This window comes from Sus scrofa, chromosome 1 (assembly GCF_000003025.6).
Source record: "Sus scrofa isolate TJ Tabasco breed Duroc chromosome 1, Sscrofa11.1, whole genome shotgun sequence".
In the NCBI taxonomy this organism is placed as follows: Eukaryota; Metazoa; Chordata; class Mammalia; order Artiodactyla; family Suidae; genus Sus; species Sus scrofa.
In genome coordinates, this window is record NC_010443.5 from 195742572 (window position 1) to 195768742 (window position 26171).

Here is a 26171-nt window from a genome sequence, read left to right on the forward strand (position 1 = left end):
AAGATCCAGGTCAATTCTCAACTCCTCAGTGAAGCACTTCCCAACCTTTACTCTCTCCCCATCAAAATCTTCTTACTCCAGCTTTCTGGAGTGTTTTATGTATACCCATGTTTACATACACATTCTAATAACATGTACTTATCATGCACTAATGTCTTCTATTTATATTGTTGGCACACTTGTACAGCACTTACTATGTACCACGCAGTGTCATAATGGCTTTGCAATGTTATCTCACTTAATCCTCACAACAAATCTATGTGCGGTTTTATTATTATCCCCACTTACCTAAAACCCAGATTTATAGAATTCTGTATTTTGCACTGTAGAGCAAGGTCCCTAGGAGAAGAAATTTCATTGTCTCCATCCTTATAAACTCAGTTTGTAGTACATGACTTGGAAAATTTTAGACTTTCAATCTGATAAAGATACATATGTATATAATTGAGTGAAGAATGTTTGGCAGAGACACCTGTTCGTATCAAAGAGACTCTACTTTTTAGAAGATATTTAGTTAAATGTGTTTTTCTATAACCTCTCCTACACAATTAAAATATTTAGTGAATTATTGCTATTGGGGGAAGAAAACCAGAAATAAGAAATAAGAGCTGTTCTGAAGCCCAAGGAAATCTCATTAGACATGGTTCACCCATTCGCTTCAGAAAGACAAATCTCACATCACTGCAAAAGGTAGATGTGGTACTTGCAAATTTTCTGTAAGAAATCCCAGTTCAATCCTGTACCAGCCCACTGTTTAATGTGCTCAAGAAAAAGGATGTCTGCAGTTAAAGCTACTGAAAAGACCAACACACTGTTCTCGTTGACAACCTCACCCCTGCCAGGGGTTGCACAGAAAGACCCAGAACACAGAAGCAGGGGTGACTGTGGGAAAACCCTTTCTCCACTCCCTCCCCAACTCCCAGCATTTAGAGAAGCAATATCTGCTCAAATATGAAAAGGAAGAGAATGCACAGAAGGTGGCAGAGAACTAAAGGACAAATGGAACTGTACGAATGGTGTGCACTCTCTCAACAGAGAGTAAGGTGTCATTAGGTAAAGACTTGCCTTGTAGGGCTCTGGTCCTCCTGAAATTTCTACCTCGAAGGTTATATTAAGTACTGAAAATGAAGCCTGGCCTAGAGAATGGACGCACTCTGATTTTGGAAAATGCCAAAAGACACCATCTCTTCTTCAGTGATTATAACCTCCTTTATTTGGGGCAAGTTCCTGTTTTCAAATGTCAACACCCTGTAAGAAGGTAAACCTTAGGTCCTTATCAGCTTGCATGTGGTTTACCCAATATTCCCTGTCAGAGCCTTGTTCACCCAGAGATAAAGGTAAGAAAAGGTCCCAGACTGGTGGCAGTCCTAGGAGAGGAAAGACCTCACACACACAGTGGCACACATTATATTTTTCCCAGTTTTTCCAGGCTGGCTGCATGATCAGGACAGGGCAGAGCTGTGGGGACACCCAGAGCACTGGAAATAATAAGCCATTTCTACTCAGGAAGCATTTTTAGTGGGAGAGAGAAGGACTGCTTTACCAGTTACTGTTTATTTCCAAATAATTATCTGAGTGAGTGGGGCCATTGGCTACCAGGCCAGCACCCATGACACCTTCAGATTAATCAAACAGCCAGGAGGAGGAGAAGTGCTGTGGCATCAGGCTGATCATCAGCACACAACTGAACAGAACGCTGGCCTGAAATTACTCAGAAGTGGTGGGCGACTCAGTGTTCTATTCTGACCGCACAGAAAGACCAGCCACTTGCTGCTCCCTGCACACCCTGACCAGAAATGTTTCACAGATAGCCTGAGTAGTTCACAGAGATGCTGTTGATGGTTTAACTCCTCCTATTCACGCCATCAAGGTCTGGAGACAATAAATTTTAAACATCCGGAAACAATAAGTATGAAACCTTGCCACATTCTAACCTTCTAACTAGAGGGCAAAAAGTTACCCAGTAACCAGAACTTTCAAAATGACCAAGTATGGGTTTGGGCTCCAGCACATAGACGTGTAAGAAACTTTCACTTTAGCTGAAAATGAGGCAAAGCTGATCCTGGATACAAACAGTGCAAGGAAAAAGTAAAAAAAATGAATTAAAGTTCTAAGTTCTTCCTATAGCTCCGACTCAACCCCTAGCCTGGGAACCTCCACATGACATGGGTGCAGCCCTAAAAGGCCAAAAATAAATAAATAAGTAAATAAATAAATAAAATTAAAAAAGCAAATATTTCTTGCTTAAATGATTCCATTTCTAAGAATTTATCCTGAATTTGTGGACACAGACATATACATAAATGCACTTATTGCAACATTGTTTTTAGTAGTAAAAACCAAAAATAACCTAAGGTTAATCAACTGGAAAATTGTTCAATAAAATAGGATACTCTATAGATGAATTACTATATAGTCATGAAAAGAAAAGCAGTAACTATACATTCTAACAGAGAACTACGTCGAAGATATGCTGTTGAGTATAAAATGTAACCTCTGTTATAGTGTTCATAAAATGATACCATTTGTAACAATAAACAGGATAGAACCATGCATTCCCAGAGTTCCCATCATGGCTCAGTGGTTAATGAATCCAACTAGGAACCACGAGGTTGTGGGTTCAATCCACTGGCCTTGCTCTGTGGGTTAAGGATCCAGTGCTGCCGTGAGCTGTGTTGCAGACACGGCTTGGATCCCTCGTTGCTGTGGCTCTGGAGTAGGCCAATGGCTATAGCTCTGTAACATATTTGCTCCTGGGGGAAAAGACTGAAAGTACTGGATAGAGCTGACCTTGGGTCTAGTGTGGACATAAGAATTTTCCTCTTTTTTAATCCTTTCTGTTTTAAATAAAAGTTTACGCCCTATTTTTAAATAAATTAAAAAATTGCTAAAAGTAATCATGCAAAACAGTTTCATAGCACAATGGCATAGTATATAATTTGAAAGAATAAAGTATAGAAAACCTCATGCCCTGAAATACCTCTTTATAATGTCATAAGTCAGGATTCTTATTCTGGGGCTAGGGGGCCCCTGAACTTGTGTGGGGAAAATTTTTTTTTTTTAATTTAACCTTTGCCTGAAAGCATTTTGTTCAGTAGGAATGCAGACAGCAAGCCATAGTAGAATTAGCAAGATATGTCACCCATAGAAATCAAATTTATGATATGATATTACATTTGTTGCAGATATCTTGAAATATTTCCACTTGTCACTATTTCAAATTATAGTAGTTATTTATTTGACTTGCTGTTAGATCTTGTTTAATATATTAATAAAGTACACTGTTTTACTCTACAAAAAAATAGAAAAAAAATTCTAAGTTCTTCCTTATGTTCTTGGGCCAAGAGCCAGGGCTTCCCTAAACTGTTGCACAAGTTGCGCCCTAGGCAAGGACACCCAGTCCAGGTGGGCTTGAGGAAGAATTCACTTCTTTCTGCAAGCCAAGCAGGTGGGCAGAACAGAGCCAGCTCTAGAAGGGGTGCATTTTCCAACTGGGCTGCCTGAGTGGGTGCCTTTTTTAAATCATTGGTCCACCTGCCAGAAGTACTGTGATTGTGGTAGGCACAAAAACACCTGCTATCTAAGCTGAGGCCATGCCAAGTCCAGTTTAATTGGATGTGAGCAGCAACAAAACTGAGAGCTGAAGGGTAACTGGAGCTCACCCGCACCACATCTACAACTACTGTTCTTTCCTCTCAGAGACCCTGCACTCTACTCAGAGTCTCTGCTCTTGTCTCACAACAGAGGGGTCATTGTCCCAGGAAGACCAACAAAGAGAGGCCCCGTGGCCTAGTCCATGTTCATGGGCATGGATGAGTTTATTTAAGTAGCTCCAGAGGCTCAAGAAGCACATGGATGAGAAAGTATACAAGTAGCATCCCCAAGGAGCAAGGAAGGGGAACAGGGGAAGCAGAGGTGACATGCATGCTCTGGATACCTGTTCAGTTGAGATACGGGCTGGGGTGGGGACTTAGCTGGAAAGAGCTAAGGGATGGCACCACCTCTGAGAAGGTCATGTTCTTTCGTTGCATGTTGGAAAATGAGAGGCCGAAGGGAAGTTGGAAGAACCTATGTGTTGAGCAATGGGAGTGGGTTAAAGTACTAAATATCATTTAAGTCCAACTACTAGGTTTCCTCAGAACTGGATGCAAATTTCCTATTTGCTTGTGATCTCTGGGTCCACATCTAAGCTCTTTGTCTGGCTTCCTTTTGAAAAACCCAAATCATTCTGCTTGGAGTTTTCTGTGTGAACTCAAAGATTTACCTTCTCAGGAGCCCTCCCCTGGTAGACTGGCCATCCATGGTTCTTCCTTGTTGCTTAATGCAGCCCCTGAGCTCCCAGCTGGCATGAGGGCAATGTAGAGGAGTCAAGCCCCTTAGAAGCCACCTTCACCTGCAATGGGGCCTCATTCTTTTGTCCCGTGAGCTGCCTCCACTGAAAGAAAGGAGCAGAGTTCTCATCATGGCTCAGCGGTTAACGAACCCAACCAGCAACCATGAGTATTCGGGTTCAATCCCTGGCCTTGCTCAGTGGGTTAAGGATCCAGTGTTGCCGTGAGCTATGGTGTAAGTCACAGACACAGCTCTGATCCAGCATTGCTGTGGCTGTGGCATAGGCCAGGGCTATAGTTCCAATTTGACCCCTAGCCTGGGAACCTCCATATGCTGTGGGTACAGCCCTAAAAAGACAAAAAGACCAAAAAAAAAGAAAAAGAAAGGAGCCTTTATGTCATTATGCTGTTACGCTTCTAAGAGTGAGGAACATACTTTGCCTGTCTCAGGCATCAGCCAGCTTGCCTGTGAATTGTGCATTTTAAGCACCTCAGATCTCAGCTTAATTAAGAGCATCACTGCTCCCAGAGCAATCTGGTGACAGAAAAGCAGGCAAGCAAAAAAAAGAAAAAAAAAAAAGCTCAGGAAGCTGAGTTTCACTCCTTCAAACAGTCATTCCAGAGAAGCTCAGCAGGGTATAAGCGCTGCCATGGGAGTGGGCCAGGGCAAGAGCCAGGCAAGCATCATGAAGCCACAGCCTGGTCAGAAACCAGAGGGAAGAAGCTAGAGGGCAGCTTTTTGACAACTTGGCACAAGGCTTCAACAGTCAGCCTCTTCCCAAACACACAGGATCACAGGTAAACGGTGGCCCAGCAGGGAAGCTGGTCCTAAAATTAAGCTTGGGGTTACTGACACCATTAAATGTGATGGTGTCTGGAAAGTGCTGAGCGAAGACCTGGCTGGTACTTTTGATCATTAGTAGCTACCACAGTTATTACAATGTGGCCCTTGGCCTTACCCCACTCAGCTCCAGGGCTCCCACCATATACTCCAGGAAGGACTGTCCTAGCAAATCCTAGCAAGGCCAGCAAGAACTTATCCTCTTCCCTGCCAGGGTAAGGTGGGCCCAGCCCCTTCCACCTGGAAAAGCTAAGCCCAGGAAGACTGAGAGAAATGGTTCAGCTAAGCTTCAATCAATCTGTGCCTTTGTCTTTAGCAGCTGACTCTTTGGAGTACTTAGAAAAGCAAAGAGCCCAACTGAAAGCTACCTGGTTAAGAGACACAATGTAGCTTTTTCTCTCCTAAAGCATCTCCTGGACCCATGCAAGCAGGTATGCATCCAGAATACACTTTTCTCAGTTAACAAAATTACATTTTTGCTTAACAGAAGTTCAGCTAGACTCCTCTGGATCTACAAGATAGGAGGAGAAAGGAAGGAGGAAGAGGAGCTAGAGCTTTATTAGAGAGGCTGGAGAGCAAGAGAGCCTACAGCTGAGCCCAACCTTGCCTCTCTCTAACCACGTGGCTTTGAGCAATTGTTAACCTCATTCGTCCAATGAGCAGAATGACATTATGTAGTTAATAGGGTTTTGAGAATATTAAATGAGCTGATACATGCAAAGTGCTTAAAAACAGTAGTTTACATAGTTTCTCGCCATATATATTCATCTAAGTATCATCCTTAGAAATTACTAATCCATAACAACACTGAAGTAGATGCTATTAGTATACTCGCTTTGCAGATAATGAAACTGAGGCACTGGGCCCAAGCCACACAATTAGTAAATGGTGGGCCTGGGAGTTGGACCCAGAGTCTGTGATACCCATTGAGCAATAGGGTCTTCTAAGAGCTGCACTTGACAAAGGGAGTGAAGGGGCTCTTGTTCAACATCACATTAAGATTTCTCTTCAGGTACCAAGATTTTATACAGACTTTTTTCCTAGTAACAAACTCTACCCATGAAAACTGAGCCATTTTTTTGTATTTTTAAAAATTTTTACTAGAGTATAATTGATTTACAGTGTTGTGTCAATTTCTGCTGTACAGCATAGTGACCCAGTCACACATATATATACATTCCCTCATCTTCCTTGCCCACCAGCCCACTGTCTCCTTCTCAATCTGCATATTAAAGGGCAATTCCTTGTGCCCCACCCCAGACATAAAATCAGACTTTCTGGAGTGGATCCTAGGAAACTTCATTTTTAACCAACACCTCTATGCATAGACAATGATCCCTGTCACCACTCACCATAGTTCTCATGCACCCCAAAGTGGGGGCTGTGGCTACAGGTTATACCTACCCAGTTCCAGTGCTTTTCGGTTTGTTTGTTTTTTAAACAAATCCTTAATAGGTACGTTCTAATTTCAGAACATCGAATTCAAAACTTACAAAAAACAAGGGAAAAAAAAAACCATAGCACTACTTGACTTGTCTTTTACAAATAACACACACAATTCATGTCAAAGTCCACAGTTTGCGGAAGGTAAAGGTTGAAGGAAGTCCCATCACTAGCGTTTATCTAGACTGTTTCCATTAGGAAAGAAAATATTAACTCCCTAATTAGCCCCACAACTCCAGGCCTGCAGTGGTTCTTTTAATCACCTGCTTAGGATGAAAAAGTTAACACTTTCCAGGGAAGCAAAAGAACTTATCCTTGTCCTCAAAGGTGCTGTCCTGGTGATGTGACCTGGAGGTCAAGGCTCGGAGTAAATGTGAACATACCTGACAGACGCATTCACCTCCTTCTTTCATTGGAGCATCACCTCAGAGAGCTGTTATTATTATTATTCCTAGTGCATGTTGTTCCAAACACAATATGTTATCTAAGTCACCCAAAAAGCATAAAGACCAAGCGATTCATGAACTACCCAGTCTCAGGACCTCCCACGGAAGCTCGCAATCCAGCCATGCAATTTGACTCTGTGAAGTCCTGTGACTATGTGTCAAGTGAACAGTTTTGTTGTGACAACAGCACAGCAAAACGTAATAGTAAGGAGTATTGACTGAGCCCTTAATTCCTAAGTTCAGTGCTCAGTGTTTTTCATAATTAACTGATACATTGAAAAGAACAAGAAAGAAGGTGAAAGCTGCTTGCCTTTGAAAAATGACAATGAGTTCACAGCAAATCTGTCTTGGTGAAATGTACAGAATGCAATTTACCAGTTCTCATTGCCCTTCCCCTTAGTGTCCAAGAAGTTTTTCCTGGCCCCCAACCACCTTGCAGATGACAGCCCCCAGCTGCCCTGCCAGATGGTCTTTGTCACCTGGAAGATACATGAACAGGTAACACCTCTGTTCTGCTGGAAGCTCTCTGCATGATGTTCTCCCAACACAGCACTTAGGGGATTTTAGTTGAGGGTTGAGGGGCAAGGAGAGGGTGGTGGAGTTACCGCAGGTTGAAAATGAGAAGCAATATGTGCAGCTGGCCATCCCCAATTAAACACCAGCTCTTTGGTTAGCAGTGCTCTAAGCCTGCAGCACTGGGGTTGTTTTTCCCCTGAGGTATCAGGATATTCATTAGTTCAAACAAAAATCTGCAAGCAAGCTGCTAATGAAGACAGTGAATTTTGCTTCTTACCAACTCGATTGTGGAGCATTTTGGATTGTTATCTCACTTAATTGTCTAAGGAAACTAATTGTTTTGGCTCATTTGTTGAAATTTATAATACTTGGATCCTTTTCTTTGCTTGTAGAGCAGGCCAGAACATTTTGGCATTGAAGAATACATATTTGATCCATGTATATAGTCTTTTGAATATGCATTTTCACTATGGTGGAAAATTTATTGAGAAGCTCATTAGTTTAAAGTGGAATGTCCTTTGGATAAGAATAAATATAATTATTCTATAAGAAGAATTGTTTTTGTACATACGGACAGAGGGAAAGGAGATATCCAACTCATTGAATGAGGAGTCTACGTGGGCCCAGAAATAGATTCTTCATTGACAATCCTGTGGTGACGGTGGTGGTGGTGGTGGTGGTAGTAATAATAATAGCAACAATAATAATGAAAGAGGAAGAAGCAATTGTTGTTGGAGGAGGAAAGAGAGAGAAACATACAAACAACTTGTATTTTCCAGTCCCACAGTCCTAGATTCAAATTAACTACAGCTCTGAACTTCATTTTTCTTACCTGTAAAATAGTTACTACTTTACAAGGTTGTTGAAAGAATCAAATGTGCTAATGTATGTAAGGCTTCTGACCCACAATGGGTATCTAACAAAATTAGTTCTTGCTAGAAGCCAGGTAAAACACAGAACAAACACTAAGTTGATTAGTTTCCTATTGCTGCTGTAACAAATCACCACAAGCTTAATGACACGAAACACCACAAATACATTATCTTATTATTCTGGAGGTTAGAAATCTACAATGGAACAGCAGGTTGTGTTTCCTATGGAAACTCTAGAGGAGACTCTGTTTCCTTGACTTTTCTAGCTACTAGAGGCCACTGACATCCCTTGGCTTGTGGCTTCTTCATCATCAAAGCCAGCAAAATCTTCTCTTCTATTTGAACTTCTTACATCTGGCCATCTGACCATCTTACTTCTTACATTATATCTGACCTTCTTCCATCCTTACATCTTCATCTTCTCCCTTATAAGGACCATTTTGGTTTTCTAGTCCAGATAATTCATGAAAATCTCATTCCAAGACTCTTAATTTATCCATATCTGCAAAGTCCCTTCTGCCATATAAGGAAACATATTCACTTATTCTGGGGATTAAGACTTGGACAACTTTGGAGGCCACTGCTTAGCCTACTACCTTCTGGCCCCCAAAGATGCACATCCATCTCTTATCAAAGTACATTCACTCAATCCCAACATCTCTAAAAATCTCAGGGCATTACAGCATCAATGCCATTTCAAAATCTCATTGAAATATCATCAACAAAGAAGTCCTAAATCTCATTTTTTAAATCATGTTTGGGTCCTAACTCTCAGTAGAATTCATTTGAGGTAGGATTTTCCTATCTGTGGACCTGTGAAAATAAAAAACAACTTGTGTGATCCTAAAATACAATGGTGGGAAAGATGCAGGATAAGAGTTATAGTCATTTCTATTCAAAAGTAGGGGTAGGGGGTGAAACAAAGAAAAGAATCCTTGGTTCCAAGCAATATTGAGATCCAACAGGAAAAAAATTCATTAAGATTCAAGGCCTGGGAATGACCCTCTGTGATGCTCAGTTCTGCCTTCTGGGCCCTAGATTCCATCCTCTGGGCAGGAGGCTCAGGCAGCTTCACTGTCTGGGTCATTCTTTCTTTTTCATGAAGGATAGAAGGCATTTGCAATTGATGATGTTTAAGCTTATCTCCTGCATGTAGAACTTTCAGAGTCTGACTCCTATCATTCCTTCCTCTATGTCTTTTAATCCACACTGGCAGTATTTCTGACACACATACAGCATGTGTATGAGAGAAGAACACACTCTGGTTATTGAATAACATTGGGAGTAGCAATGCAGAACATGTAACAGACCCAGTTCCCAACACTTCACATTCAGTGAAAGCATTTCAAGAATCCAAAGGCAAATATGAGGGTGCTAAGGGAAAACATTTAGACCCTTAGAGGAAAGATTATAAGAGAGTTGCAGTGATTTAATTTTCAGAAGGTAAAAAGATAAACTAAAAGTGCTAGTCAAAGACATGAAGCATCCCTATTACACAGATGACTCTCATCTCCATTAAACCCAAAAAATTTAATTTGGATATACATTCTTGCTGGAAAAACTTCAGGTCACTAATAAAGTGTAGGAGTGGGTCACCCTGGGGAAGCTAATTTCTTTCCTGGTGGAAATCTTCTAAAAAAGGAACTTCAAATCTACCTGGAATAATAAAAACAGTCTGGCTAGAGATGAGGACATAAATGAGCCTGAGGATTTCATAAGAATTGTACTGAAAAAACATTTACATTATAATGTTGAATAACTACCATTAGAAAAAAAACTTACAGTTTTTCTAGTGATAGTTGTAAGCTTATTTCCTTTTTTTTAGTTAGTAGAAGTACTTTATTACTTTCTAAGGTATCCATCCCTCATTTCTTTTTCAGACTCGCTTTCACTAAGGTAACTATTTCACACCCACCAGTTTTATTTATTTGCATTTATTTAACCTCCTTTAGTCTGCCTTTAAGTTTGGAGATGAGAATCTTTTTAAATGTTTTCCTTTTATGATTGGAAAATATATATACCTTTAATAAACATTAAATAAAGACTAAAGGCAAAAGAATAAAATCTCCATAAACACAAAACATTCTGGCTCACCAATTAACGTATAAATATTTTTTTAACAGTTAGAATCCTTAATATGGAAAGATTACGGTTCACTAGGCAAGTTTATCCACTGCTGGTCAATGTGCTGATAGAATGGATCCTACCATTTAGAAAGTGCTTTGCCAGAATTACTCAACAGCATTAACATTTTCATACCCTGTCATGCAATAATTCTAATTCTGGGACTGTCTTGAAAAGCTGTCTTAAAGAAAGAAGAAGCTTTATACATAAAGGTGTTCATCAAAACATTATTAAGGACATTGAATTTGCAATCAAAGTGTACAATTATAATACTCTACATTAATTTAAAATGATGGGCTCTGATAATAATATGTTAAAAATTGACCTTTTGCTTAAAATCATCCCTTGGCTCTCTCAGTATCTATCATTCCAAAAGATAGTGATGAACCTGCAGCAGAGACTTTGTGTTAGAGAAATTGCTTTGTTCTTCTCTTCTTTCAGAAGCCAGAGACAAATGATAGGAAAACAAAATCAAGTGAGGAAAATGTGTTGTCAAAGAAACCTGGTCCACAGAACATCCTGGAGTCACGGGTTTCATTCCAATCTCCTACTCTGCCCTTCATCTTTGCCTTAGTACCAGAGAGCCTTTATAGTCAGGGAAGGTCACCCGCATCAAAGAAGTATGCCATTTACGCAGCAGGTACTGCAAGAGGGAAAAAAAGTGCATTGGTTCCACAAAGTTTTCCAATGTTCTCCAACCACCTTAAAAAAAAAATGTGTTTCTGGACAAATCAGAGTTACAAAAACACTCTATCTGAACTGTTCAGATGTCTTCTAACTTGGGTAAGGGGAATATATACATGGGAATGTCAAATGCTTAGTAATATTCAGGGAAGAGAAACAACTGAGATTAGTGGTCCACATTTCAGATTATTGAAATCTCTAAATTCACATCAGCATCACATCCCTCCCACTAGTTTACATTTACAAAGTAAAGGGGCAGAAGGGGTCTAACCTTCTGGCTGGGGCTCTTATGACTGGTACTTCAAAAAAGGGCAGCAGACTGTAAGTCCCTCCTCTCTGACTATCCAAATATTGGCTGCATATGTCAATTGATCTATTAAATTGAAGTTCATGATCCTGGAATGAATACCCATAATCCTGAGCTTTAGAACAAAAAAAAAATTCTACAAATAACCAATTCTTCTCTATAAAATGTACCACATGCATTTTTCAATGAATTTGTTTATTCTTACACACACAATCATATCTAATGGTTGTTGTGAAATTAACCTGGGCTCTTCTTTACCAGGGAACTGGTAAAACCCCTCATTAACTATGACTCAGAAAATTTTCCCTACCCAGACCCATCTGAATCCTCCCTTTTTCTTCATCCTGGTCTTACTTTCATTATCCAAGTCCCTTTCATTTCTGCCTCCCCATTCTGATCTGAGTTGGAAAGAATTCTTCCTTGGATCAAAATTGCTATAGCAAATTATACAAACTATTCTTCCTTTTGTCTATAATTGCTAAAGTCCAGCACTTCCATTGACACACCTCTGCAGCTCTAGGTCATCTTAATTTAAGGTCCTGTCTATCTTGATGTATGTTCTGCAAAAGAGCTGATGCTACCCATTATCAAGGATTTGTCACCACCACCACTGCCATCACAACAGCAAGAATTTGCCATATAACAACTTTAAGCCCATTCTTCCTTAACTTGGAGTTTTCCTTAATTTTAATGATTTGGATTTGTTCTGAGTAAAATTTCATGCAGCCTGAGAGTCCCAAGAGAATACAAATAAGACTACTTACCAAGTAGGCCCATAAATACATTGTGTCCACTAAGAATTTTCTCTACTCCAGGCAATATAAGGGAAAAAATGGAAAATTCCAAGTTTAGAACACTTCCAGAGGGTAGATTTTTCCTGTGTTCACTCTAACAAAGGATGAAAGACCCCTTGCAAATTATTTGGCACTTGCCATGATGCAGAAAGCAATTACTTAGAGAATTCCAGTTTTGAAAGTTGATTTACTAATCAGTGGCACTGATAACTGGATTAATAGATCACCTTTAATAATTAACATCAAGCCACATGAAAACATGCTGAACATTTACAAATGCCTTTGGAGAATAAAATTCTGCTTAATAATAAATAACATTTAATGCCTGCCTTTTGCCATAAATTACATTTACAACTATGCAAAATGAATGTCATTTTTTCATTCACTTATTCAGCAAATATTCACTGGGTTCTGACTGTGTTCCAGGTACTGAGCTAAGACCCAGGTTGCCAAGGTGATTATGAAGTGACCTAGACCTTAATGAGGAGTACAGAGTGGTCTATAAGAGATACTCATGAAAGTTGCAGACATAGTTGCAAAGTGCAAACTATCTGGAGAAATCACAGCTGGCTTCTCTGAGACAGCTATATCTGAGCTGCCTGAGATTGTGTAACCAGGAGGGGCCTATTGCAGAGTCCAAGCGCCAGATGACTGGGGGAATGAAGACATGAGCAATGAGAGCCAAGAGTTCCTGGTGCCTAACTGGACACAAGGAAGAAGAGCAGAGAAGCCTTTACCTCTGAGGCAAATGGTGATGCCAGTATCCCAGATGGGGTCTATTTGAGCAAATTTGGGTAAGATGATGAGTTCACCCTCAGTTTACATACATGGAAACAGGCTCAAAGTGGCTACAGACCTACCCACAGGTTGCTCATGTTTAATGGATCAGCTGGGATTCAAGCATATTTCGGCTGCCTCTAAATTTATGCTCTTTTCATTGATCCAACCTGTATTTTTAGTCCTTCTGTAGGAAAACTAAATGGGTGGCCACTTTATTTTGTTTAGGGGTATTTACTAAAGAACAGTTCATTTGTTTCTGTTCTGGCACTCACAAAAAAAAAAAAAAAAAAAAAAAAAAAAGGCATTGAATCCATTTTTCCCTTACCCACCTCTCCTTTTCCCCTTTAAGCCTATTAGATTCCCTACAAAACACTAAGCTCTGGAAAGAAAAAGCATTAGAAGGTCCTCACATGACTCTAGATAATTATCATTATCTGTAAACTACATATTTACTTATCTATATCATCCAATTTTAAAGGCTTGATAAAATTGTGTTTTTATGTTGTTGCTTTCATGGTATCCAAAAGCAGATGCAGCTTGTAAAGGCAGCAGGGGAGAGAACATACATTTTGCTGACCGTCAAACTCATAAATCTTTGTACTGAGTGGAAAACTAAATTTAGATTTTAAATCAATTGGCTTTTCCAGAAGGTTGGAGTTATTGACCAAATGAAAAAAGAAGTATCCCTTTTCTACCCATTTTAAAAAAGTTTTAGGAGTTCCCATTGTATCCAGCAGAAACGAAACCGACTAGGAACCATGAGGTTGCGTGTTCGATCCATTGCCTCGCTTAGTGGGTTAAGGATCTGGCACTGCCATGAGCTGTGGTGTAGGTTGCAGACTTGGCTCAGATCCTCTGTTGCTGTGGCTGTGGCATAGGCTGGCAGTTGTAGTTGTGATTCACCCCTTAGTCTGGGAAACTCCATATGCCATGGGTGCAGCCCTAAAAAGAAAAAAAATTTTTTACAACACTTTACATTTTATTGGAAAATGGTAAGGCACAAATTTTGAACCATTCCATGCTTTTTATATTGAATTTTGTGTATAACTGTAAGATTAGAGAGTAAATTGCTCAGAATAATAAAAATTCTCTATTCACCCCGCCTGTATGTAAATTATGCATGTATATTAACGCATTTGTTAAAATTAGAAAATGCCCGAAAGAGTTGCACAGAACTTCAGAATTTTAGAATTTTAATACCTAAAATGTTCTAAGAATCATTTGAAGTCCCTATGGCAATCTCTTAATAAATAAATTATCCAAGTATATAGAAATTATTCCATTCACTCCTATAAATTTCACCACAGTTCATTTATGTAAACACATTTTAAAGATGATCTTTTTTTATTCTCCTAAGTTACTGATACTGATTAGTTCAAATAGTTCACTGAAAATGTACTATAAAGGAAGTGTCCCAAGGCAGATTACAAAATGTTTAATTTACCAAGAAACTGACTACCATCTCCAGAGAGTTCTTAATAATTAATAAAAGGAAAACCTTCTAATAAAATCTCAAAAATGCAGTACACCATTTCCTGGTTCATTCTGCTATAGACAATTCCAAAACTAGGAATCTGGGGTTAGGTTACAAGATAAGAAACCACAAAACACAGTTATCAGACTTAAATGTGAAATTGTGACTTGTTCTATACTCATCCATGACATATAAAATAAATTTTTATTGTTTTTCATCTATTCAACAAATATTTACTAACTTAAAAGTACTTTGCTAAGTTCATCTAGTTCTTCATGAAATATCCAAAATCATGATTTCTAAGCCAATTGGGAGTATTTTGCCTAAAATCTTATCTTCACTTATAGCTGCCAGCCTACACCACAGCCACAGCACCAGATCCGAGCTGCATCTGCAATGTACACCACAGCTTGCAGCAATGGAGGATCTTTAACCCATTAAGCAGGGCCAGGGATCAAACATGCATCTTCATGGGTACTAGTTGGTTACATTTTGGCTGAGCAATACTGGTAACTCTGAAAAGTGTCCTTTTAAATTTGAAGATAACTCTAGACTCCTCTAAGCCACCATTCTAGATGCCTTTTATGAAAGGATAGTTTCACAAATTAAAAATATTTACAAAAAGGAGTTCCAGTCATAGCGCAGCAGAAATGAATCTGACTAGGAACCATGAGGTTGTAGGTTCGATACCTGGCCTCGCTCAGTGGGTTATGGATCTGGCATTGCCATGAGCTTGTGGTGTATGTCACAGACACAGCTCAGATCTGGCATTGCTGTGGCTCTGGCATAGGCCAACAGCTACAGCTCTGATTAAACCCCTAGCCTGGGAACCTCCATATGCTGTGGGTGTGGTCCTAAAAAGACAAAAGGACAAAAAAAAATTTACAAAAGACAGAAAATGTATTCATTAGAAAGTTATGTACAATAGGAATGAAACAACATCAGGCTGTTTAGTGACTGATTTAACAGGGCTACAGAAGCAGGCCACACCCTGCATTTAGAGTTTGTCTCTTCTCCATAAAGCAGTAATTAAAATATTAGTAGTGGATATCCACTCTGGAATTATCTTGAAGAAAAATGAAAAAAAAAAAAAAAGCTCAGTAAGAACTTGAGATTGGGGCTGAATAGGGTAGCAATTATAAATTTTACAATGAGAGGGCCATATTAGGATCACAGTCACTGATAGACAGCTATGCTCAAAGGAGCTGCCATCCTAGTGGGGTATCCTGCAGAACAAAGAGGCAAGAGTACCTTAGCAAAAAGAACTTTTTTCCTTAAGTACATGTGAGTCAAAATCCAGGTAAACTCTCAGAAATAGGAGATGCAGAGAGAGAAGAAGTCAATGGAATGGAATTGAGAGTCTAAAAATAAATCTATACATCTATGGTTAACTGATTTTCTAAGGGCTTCTATCACCATTCAAAGGAGAGTAAATAGTCTCTTTAACATATGGTGGTGGGACATTTAGATTTCTACCTGCAAAAGAATGAAATTGGACTGTTATCTCAAGCCATATATAAAAGCTAACTCAAATGAATCAAAGACCTAAGTATAAGAATTAAAACTATAAAATCCTTAAAAGAAACCATATGGATAAATATATATGACCTTGGACTTAGCAAAGGATTCTTAAATTTTACTTTATCAAAATTTCAAACTTTATGCTACAAAGGACAGCATCGAGAAAGTGAAAAAACAATCCACAGGGTGGGAGGAAATATCTGCAAATCATATATCTGAAAAGAGACTTGTGTCTAGACTATATAAATAAAATCTCACAACTAAATAATAAATAATAATCCAATTTTAAAATAGGAAAATCATCTGAACAGCTATCTCTTCAAGAAATATATTCAAATTGCCAATAAATACATGAAAATATACTTGACATCATTAGTCATCAGGGAAATGCAAATAAAAACCACAATGAGATATTTAATACTTCACACCTACCATGACGGCTAAAATTAAAAACTCATTTAAGTGTTGGTGAGGATGTGATGAAATCAGAATCCTAATTCACTGCTGGTGGAAATGTAAAATGGGAGAGATTCTTTGGAAAACGGTCAGGTAGTTCCCCAAACATAAAGTCACCATATGATTAAGCAATTTCAATCCTAGGTATATACCCAAGAGAAATGAATATAATGAATATGTGTGTGTGTGTGTGTGTGTGTGTGTATTCACAAAAACATATACAGAAATGTTTACAGCATCATTATTCATGAAAATAGAAAAAAGGTAGAAACAACCCAAATGTCCATCAAATGAAGAATGAGTTACTCAGCCATTAAAAGGAACAAAATTGCAGCATTTTTAGCAACATGGATGGACCTAGAAATTATCATGCTAAGAGAAGTCAGTCAGACAAGACACCACCATCAAATGCTATCACTGACATGTGGAATCTAGAAAAAAAGGACACAATGAACTTCTTTGCAGAACAGATACTGACTCACAGACTTTGAAAAACTTATGATTTCCAAAGACAGCTTTGGGGGGGGGGCAGATGCTCTGTGGGTGTGGGATGGAAATCCTATAAAATTGGATTGTGATAATCATTGTACAACTATAAATGTAATAAATTCATTGAGTAATAAAAAATTTTTTAAATAAAAAAGAAAGAGCAGGAAAAAAAATCACCTATAATTCAACCCACCCAGTGTGGGTGGTGTGACCACTTTTCCTTATTGCCTTCTAGTCCCTATCCTTGCACATAGTTGAGATCATATAATGTGTATACATAATTGGTATCTGTCTAAAAAAGCCATGCTTTGTGGTTTTTTTCCTGTGATTTATTTTTTACTTTCTTTATTAAAGTATAGTTGATTTAGAAATGTTGTGTTAATTTATGCTGTACAGAAAAGTGATTCAGTTATACACGTAAATAAATTCTTCATAAAAAAAAAGAATGGGTAAGGAAAATGTGGCATTTCATGGAATGGAATATTATTCAGCCATAAAAATGTATGAAGTATTGAGACATGCTAGAACTTGCATAAACCATGAAAACATTATGCTAAGTGAAAGAAGTCAGTCACAAAAGACCAGATGTTATATGAGTCCATTCATGTGAAAGTTCAGAATGGGCTAGTTCTTAAAGATGGAAATTAGATGAGTGGTTTCTTAAGGCTCCGGGGAAGACATTGAGATAGACAATGCTAGCCAAAGGTCACAAGGTTTCTTTTAGGATGATGAAAATATTCTAAAAAGTATTCTGGTGATGGTAACTTGCATCTGGGAATATCCAAAAAACCATTGAATAATTTAAGTTGTAATGGCATGTGGTATAGGTCAATGAAGTTTTTTTAAAAAAATAGAGAAATACTTTTGGATAAGGTCTCATTTTCAACAGTACAGTAGGTCATCATAAACATTAAGGTATAGCAATTAAGTGTGATGACATCAATATTCATAATATCTTCTATCTTCACATAATAGGTGAATAAACATTTGTTTTTATATTATTTCCATTCTTTTTTGTATGACTGAAATATAAGCATGGAAAGGTAATTCTGATAGAGTATGTTTACTTTGTCTCTTCTTTTAACTGGTGCTATAAACCTCTACAAAATGTACAAAGCAGCTATTTGAGGAGTGTAAAAAGTGGGTATCTTAAAATCCTAGAAAGTTATTTTGTGAGTATCAACAAACTGCTTGTAAAGTTCACATGGAAAGGTAAAAGACCAAATAACCAACACAATATTGAAGGAGAAAAATTTGGAGGACTGATGCTACCTGACTTCAAAACTTACTGCAGACATACTGTAATCAAGACAGTGTGGTATTGGCAAAAGAACAGACAGGTCAGTGAAACAGAATATAGAGCCCCAAAATAAACCTCCATAAATAAATTCAACTGATCTTTGACAAAGTAGCAAAGGCAATACAATGGTGCAAAGATGGTCTTGAAACAATTGGACATCAACATTCAAAAAAATGAAACTTTAACAGGCCTTAAACCTCTCACAAAAATTAACTCAAAATGGATAATGAACTTCAAAATACACAAAGCTATAAAACTCCACGAAGATGACATAAGAGAAAACCTAGATGACTTTTGGTATAGAAATTAATTTTATATATAATACTAAAGACATTATCCAAAAAGAAGTAAATGATAAGTTTATCTCATTCAAATTAAAAATTTTTGTTCTATAAATGAAAATAAAGAAAGAGAATGAGAACACAAGCCTCAGAGTAGGAAAAAAACATTTGCAAAATATTCATCTGATAAAGGATGATTATCCAAAATGTACAAAAAACTCTCAAAACTCAACAATAAGAAAAGCACTCTAAAGACCTTAACATATATTTCATCAAAAAAGATGTTCAGAAGGCAAATAAGCATTATGTATTAGGAAACGAAAATTAAAACAACATACCACTACACCCTATTAGAAGGGCCAAAATCCAGACACTAACACCACAAAATTCAGACAAGAATATGGAGAAACGGAAACTCTCACACATTGCTGGGGAGAATACAAAATGATACAGCTACTTTGCAATACATTTTGTTGGTTTCTTAAACAACAACAACAACAACAAATATACTCTTACAATACAATCCAGTAATCACACTCCTTAGTACTTACCCAGTGGGGCTGAAACTTGTGTCCACACAAAACATGCACAATGATATTTACAGCAGATTTAAAAATGCCAAAACTTGGAAGGAATCAAAATGTAATTTGGTAAGTGAATGGAAAAATAATCTTTGGTACATCTGTGCTGGAATATTATTCAGTGCTAAAAAAACATGAGCTATCAAGTCACGAAAAGACAAGGAGGAAACTCAAATGCATATTACTCGGTAAAAGAAGCTAATCTGAACTGTATACTGTATGGCCCTTAAACAGCACAGGGGTTAGGAGCAGCAACTCTCCATATAGTTGAAAATCTGCATATAACTTATGGCCCTCCCACCATATTCATCCTCCCTATCTGTGGATTCAACCAACTGCAGATCATGTAGTATGGTAATATTAACTACTGGAAAAAAATCTGCATGTAACTGGACCCAATCAAACTCATGTTGTTCAAGGATCAAATGTCTATGACATTCTGAAAAAGGCAAATCTATGAAAATGGTAGAAAAACACAGCGTTTGTGGTGTTCCCATCATGGCGCAGCAGAAATGAATCCAACTAGGAGCCATGAGGTTGCAGGTTCAATCCCTGGCCTTGCTCAGTGAGTTAATGATCCATCATTGCCATGAGCTGTGGTGTAGGTCACAGACATGGCTCGGATATGGCATTGCTGTGGCTCTGATGTAGGCCAACAGCAACAGCTCCATTTAGACCCCTAACCTGGGAACATCCACATGCCACAGGTGCGGAACTGAAAAGACAAAAAAAAAAAAAAGAAAAAAGAAAAGAAAACATTAGTGTTTGTCAAGAGTTGGGGTGGGGTATGGGAGGAACAGGTGGAGGGCAGTGGATATTTAAGAATGAAAATACTCTGTACACTTCCATAATGATGGATATATGTCCAAAAATTTGTTGAAATGCATAGAATGTACACACTAGGAGTAAACACTAAGGTAAATTATGAACTTTGGAAATTATGATTCCCAATTATTATATGTTAATATATTTTATAAATTGTAACAAATGCACCACTTTGGTAAGTGACATTGGTAATGGAGGAAACTGTGCATGTATGGAGGCTGACAATATATAGGAAATCTCTGTACTTTCCTCTATATTTTGTTGTTAACCTGAGCTGTTTTGAAAAATAAAGTCTTTAAAGAAAAAAAAAAACAAACAATAGTTGCAGGTAGACTGGAACAGAACACCAAAATTTGAAATGCTAATGAACTGACAAGGAGTTTGCTAATTTCCACTTCAGGGTCCAAAGCAATCCAAATCCTAAAAGGGACCACTGGCATAGATAAAAACAGCTCCTAAAGAAGCCTTCTAGTTCTGTCTGGAAGAATAGGGAAAGGGTTTCCTAATTCTCAGAGAGTAGGTGAGCTCTCTGCAGTTTCTTGTCTTCATTTTACCACCCTGCATTCCCAAGACAAGCCCATGGGAGTGGCAAAATTGACAATGGCAGAAGCAGAGGCATGCAGGTATCAAAAATGCAGAGAAATGTCTGATTTGATCAGAACAACAATGGCCCTGAGGGAGTGTAGTAAATTCCATTGTCTTTTATCTTTTTCTAGGGCCCCACCTGCAGCATATGGAAGTAGGGCTGGGGTTGAATCAAAGCTACAGCTGTCAGCCACATCCACAGCCATGCCAGATATGAGCCACATCTACAACCTACACTGCATCTTGCAGCAACAGTGGATCCTTAAACCACTGATTGAGGCCAGGGATCAAAACCTCATAGTCACGGATACTAGTCAGATTTGTTTCCCCAGAGCCACACCCGAAATTATTCCATTGTCTTTTTTCTTTCTCCATTTTCTGAAGGGAAATATGTGGTAGAACATGGTAAATAAAGCCCTAGATTTCTTGTCAGGAGACTCAGAGATTGTGCCAGGCAGAAATTATACCAGAGAGATTAAAGAGAGAAAAGTAATCAGAAAAAGGAACCCATAAAATTATGTTAATTCCTGAGGTCACTCCTGAACAGTGCATGTGTGGAACTCATCCTTAAAGGCCATGCAATGACTTTAAGAAGTGAACTAATTGATAAAATACTTCCTGAGTCCAAGACTGATCACTTGGTGGCAGCCACATGGGACAGATAAGAAAAGCATGGCAAATAATTTGAAAAGAGAACAACCATTAAAATTACATGATGCAGGAGATTTGTATAAAATCAACTGGGTCAGGTGAATCCTGAAACAAAAACAAATATTTTCCATGGGACCAAAAGAAAACCAAGAATCTCATCACATAATATTCAAAAGGTCCTGGATACAATCAAAACTTACATGGCAGATAAATAACCAGGAAAATTTTGACTCATATGGAAAAATAAAAACAACATATGCCATCAATGAGATGATAAAGATACTATAAGTATAAAAAACAATTTTATAATTTTAGGGGAAATTATAAAAACCTTCCCCCAAAATAGAGGCAAAACTCAAAATCAATGGAAACATAGAAAGTCTCTGCAAAGAAATAAAATGTATAAATAAGAACCAAATGGGAGACAGGATTAAGATGGCAGAATAAAATGACTAGAGCTCAACTTCTCTCATAAAAACAATGAAATTACAACCAAATGCTAAGCAATCTTCAACCAAATGGACTGGAAACTTTTAAAAAGATATCCTACTCCAGAAGATAAAGAGGAGGCCACATCAAGAGGTAGGAGGGGCGATTATGTCCTGGGTGGGAAGCCCCACAGATTGTAAAGTAACTCTATCACAGAGAGTCACGTACAGGAGTGAGAGTTCTGAGCCCCACATAAAACCACCATGCATGGGGATCTGGCATTGGGAGAAAGAGCCCCCAGAGCATCTGGCATTGACGGCCAGTGGGGCTTGTGTGCAGGAGCTCCACTGGACTGGGGGAAATGGACACCCAATTCGTAAAGGGCACACATAGACTTACAAATGCACTGGGTCCAGGGCAAAGCAAAGTCTCCATAGGAAACTGGGTCAGACCTGACTGCAGTGCTTGGAAGACATCCTGAGAAAGCAGGTGGTTAATGTTAAAGCAGGAAGGGCATTGGAAGCAAAGGTCTTAGGAATCTTCATCAGTATGCATTTCTCTGGAGGTGGCCATTTTGGGAAAATCTGGACCCACCCATCAGCATTGAGAAGCCCCAGGACAAACAACATCCAGGTGGGATCACAGCCTGCCTGTGGACCCCCAGGAACACAGCCACATCTAATCTCAACTAGAGACAAACCCCAAACAGGCTGCCTAAGGACCCTCAGGCACACAGCCACATCTAATCTCACCCAGAGACAAACCCCAACCCACCAGAGGGATAGGAATCAACTTCACCTACCAGCGGGCAGGCACCAGTCCCTCCCATTAGGAAGCCTACACCAAGCCCCCTGAACCAACTTCAGCCACAAGGCGGGCAGATGCCAGAAATAAGAGAGGCTACAACTCTATTATCTGTAAAATGGTCACCACACCAAAAACCTATAAAAATAAAAAGACAGAGAACTATCAGTCCGATGAGGGAGAAAGAAAAAACCCAGAAAAACAGCTAAGTGACCAGGAGATTCTCAGCCTCCAGGAAAAAGACTTTAGACTGTTGATGCTGAAGATGATGCAGGACATTGGAAATGAACTGGAGGCAAAGGTGGATAATTTACAGGAAACCCTGAGAAAAAAGATACAAGATATAAAACTTAAGCAAGCAGAGGTGCAAAATACAATAACTGAAATTAAAAACTCACTAGAAGCAGCCAACAGCAAAGTACAGGAGGCAGAAGAACAAATAAGTGAGGCAGAGGACAGATTAGTGGAAAGCAAGGATGCAGAACAGAAAAGAGAAAGAAGACTGAAAACAAATGAAGAGAGTCTCAGAGAACTCTGGGACAACTTTAAACACACCAACATCTGTGTTATAAGGGTGCCAGAAGGAGAACAGAGAAAGAAAAGGAGAGAAGAACTATTCCAAGAGATAATAGCCAAAAACTCCCCTAACATGGGAAAAGAACCACTCACTCAAATCCAGGAAGCACAATGAGTACCACATAAAATAAACCCAAGGAGGAAACCCTGAGACACATATTCATCAAACTGACCAAAATTAAAGACAAAGAGAAAATCTTGAAAGCAGCTAGGGAAAAGAAACAAATGATATACAAGGGAACCCTGATACGGTTATTGGCAGACTTTTCAGCAGAAACTACAGGCCAGAAGGGAGTGGAATAATATACTTCACATGATGAAAGGGAAACACTTCCAACCAAGATTATTTTACCCAGCAAGGCTCTCATTCAGATTTGAAGGAGAAATCAAAAGCTTCACAGATAAGCAAACGCTAAGAGAATTTAGCAACGCTAAGCCAGCTTTACAACAAATACTAAAGGAACTTCTCTAGGCAGAAAAGAAAAGGCCGCAACCAGAAACAAAAATACCACAAATGACAAGGCTCACCAGTAAAGGTATATACACAGTAAAGATATGAAATCATCATGCACAATTATACCACCAAAATCAGAAATCATGAGAAGAGGAGGGTACAAATGCAGGACACTGGAGATGCACTTGCAATTAAGAGACCAACAACTTAAAACAATCTCATATATATACATATAGACTTTTATATCAAAACTTCAGAATAACTGCAAAGCAAAAATCTACAATTGAAACACAAACAAATAAGAAAAATCAACCCAAATATAACACTAAAGAAGTCATCAAACCAGAAGAGGAGAGAACAAGAGAAGAAGGGAAGAAAAAAGAGCAACAAAAAACAAATCCAAAGCAATTAATAAAATGGCAATAAGAACATACATATCAATAATTACCTTAAATGTTAATGGACTAAACGCCCCAACCAAAAGACAAGGACTGGATTAATGGATACAAAAACAAGACGCACATATGTGCTGTCTTCAAGAGACCCATTTCTCTTCCAGGGATACATGCAACGTGAAAGTGAGAGGATGGAAGAAAATATTCCACGCAAATGGGAATCATAAGAAAGCTGGAGTAGCAACACTCATATCAGACAAAAAAGACTTTAAAATGAAGAATATTTTAAGGGACAAGGAAGGTCACTACAGAACGATCAAAGGATCAATCAAGAAGAAGGTATAACAATTTCAAATATCTACACACCCAACATAGGTTCACCACAATATATAAGGCAACTGCTAACAACCTTAAAAGGACAAATCAATGATAACACAATCATAGTGGGGGACTTTAACATCCCACTTACAGCAATGGACAGATCATCCAGACAGAAAATCAATAAGGAAACACAGGCCCTGAATGATGCATTAAACCAGATGGACTTAATAGATATTTATAGGACATTCCATCCAAAAGCAACAGAATACACATTCTTCTCAAGTGCACTTGGAACATTCTCTAAGATTGATCACATCCTGGGCTACAAATCCAACCTCAGTAACTTTAAGAAAATTGAAATCATATCAAGCATATTTTCCGACCAAAACACTATACAACTGGAAATCAACAAGAAAAAAACTGCAAAAAACACAAACACATGGAGACTAAACATCATTCTACTAAACAACCAATGGATCACTGAAGAAATCAAAGAGGAAATTAAAAAATACCTGGCAGCAAATGACAACGAAGATAGGACACTCCAAAACCTATGGGATGCAGCAAAAGCCATTCTAAGAGGAAAGTTTATAGCAATACAAGCCCACCTCAAGAAACAAGAAAAAGCTCAAATAAAAAAGCTAACTTTACCTCTAAAGCAGCTAGAGAGAGAACAGACAAGACCTAAGTTAGTAGAAGAAAAGAAATCACAAAGATCAGAGAAGAAATCAATGAAATAGAAACGAAAAGCTGGTTCTTTGAAAAGATCAACAAAATTGATAAACCCTTAGCCAGACTTCAAGAAAAAAAGAGAGAGGACTCAACTCAGTAACATTATAAATGAAAAAGGAGAAGAAACAACGGACACCACAGAAATACAACGGATCATAAGAGGCTACTATATGCAACTATTCACCAATAAAATGGAAAACCTAGAAGAAATGATTGGAAAAGTACAATCTTCCAAGACTAAACCAAGATAAAAGCATTGCTTAGAAGCACCAAGACAAACAATAAATCCGATGGAAACACAGCACCAACCATCAGCAAACAGGCTGCATAAAGATCCTCCAGGCACACAGCTACCTCTAATCTCACCCAGAGACAAAGCTCCACCCACTAGAGGGGTAAGAATCAGCTCCACCTACAAGTGGGCAGGCATCAGTCCCTCCCATCAGGAATGCTGCAGAAAGCCCCCAAACCAACTTCAGCCACAAGAGGGGCAGATATCAGAAACAAGAGAAGCTACAACCATATCGTCTGCAAAAAGGAGACCATGCCATAAATCTATACAAAATAAAAAGGGAGAGAATGATGACTCAGATAAGGGAAGAAGAAGAAAAAAAAAAAACAGGAAAATGGTTGAGTGATCTGGAGATTACCAACCTCCATGAAAAATACTGATGATAGTAAAGATCATTCAAAATCATGAAAACCAAACATTACACTCACAAAAACTAAAAAGAAAAGTACTCAAGAATAAAATAAATGGAAACCATCCAACCAAAAAAAAGAAGAAAAGAGAAACATAGAATCAACCGGAAAACAAGGTTTAAAATGGTGATGAATAAACATCTATCAATAATCACCTTATATGTCACTGGAATGAATGCTCCAACCAAAAGACACAGAGTGGCAGATTGAATAAAAAGGAAAAACCTTCAATCTGCTGCCTACAAGAAACTCACCTTAGGGCAAAGGACACATATAGATTGAACGTGAGGGGATGGGAAAAGGTATTTCTTACCAATGGACAAGACAGGAAAGCAGGAGTTGCAATACTCATATCAGACAAAATAGACTTTAAATCAAAGACCATAAAGAAAGACAAAGCAGCACACAATTTAATGGTTAAAGGATCCATTCAAGAACAGGATATTATAATCATCAA

At 38.5% G+C, this 26171-nt stretch overlaps 1 long non-coding RNA gene across 1 annotated transcript in view; it reads right to left on the reverse strand.

Moving 5' to 3' along the window:
• The window catches only part of LOC110257021, a 111820-nt gene that overhangs the window by 53798 nt on the left and 31851 nt on the right, over positions 1-26171 (reverse strand). The window contains exon 2 of the long non-coding RNA XR_002339173.1: positions 4265-4435. This is a non-coding gene — a long non-coding RNA (uncharacterized LOC110257021). The remainder of the gene's footprint in view (positions 1-4264; positions 4436-26171) is intronic.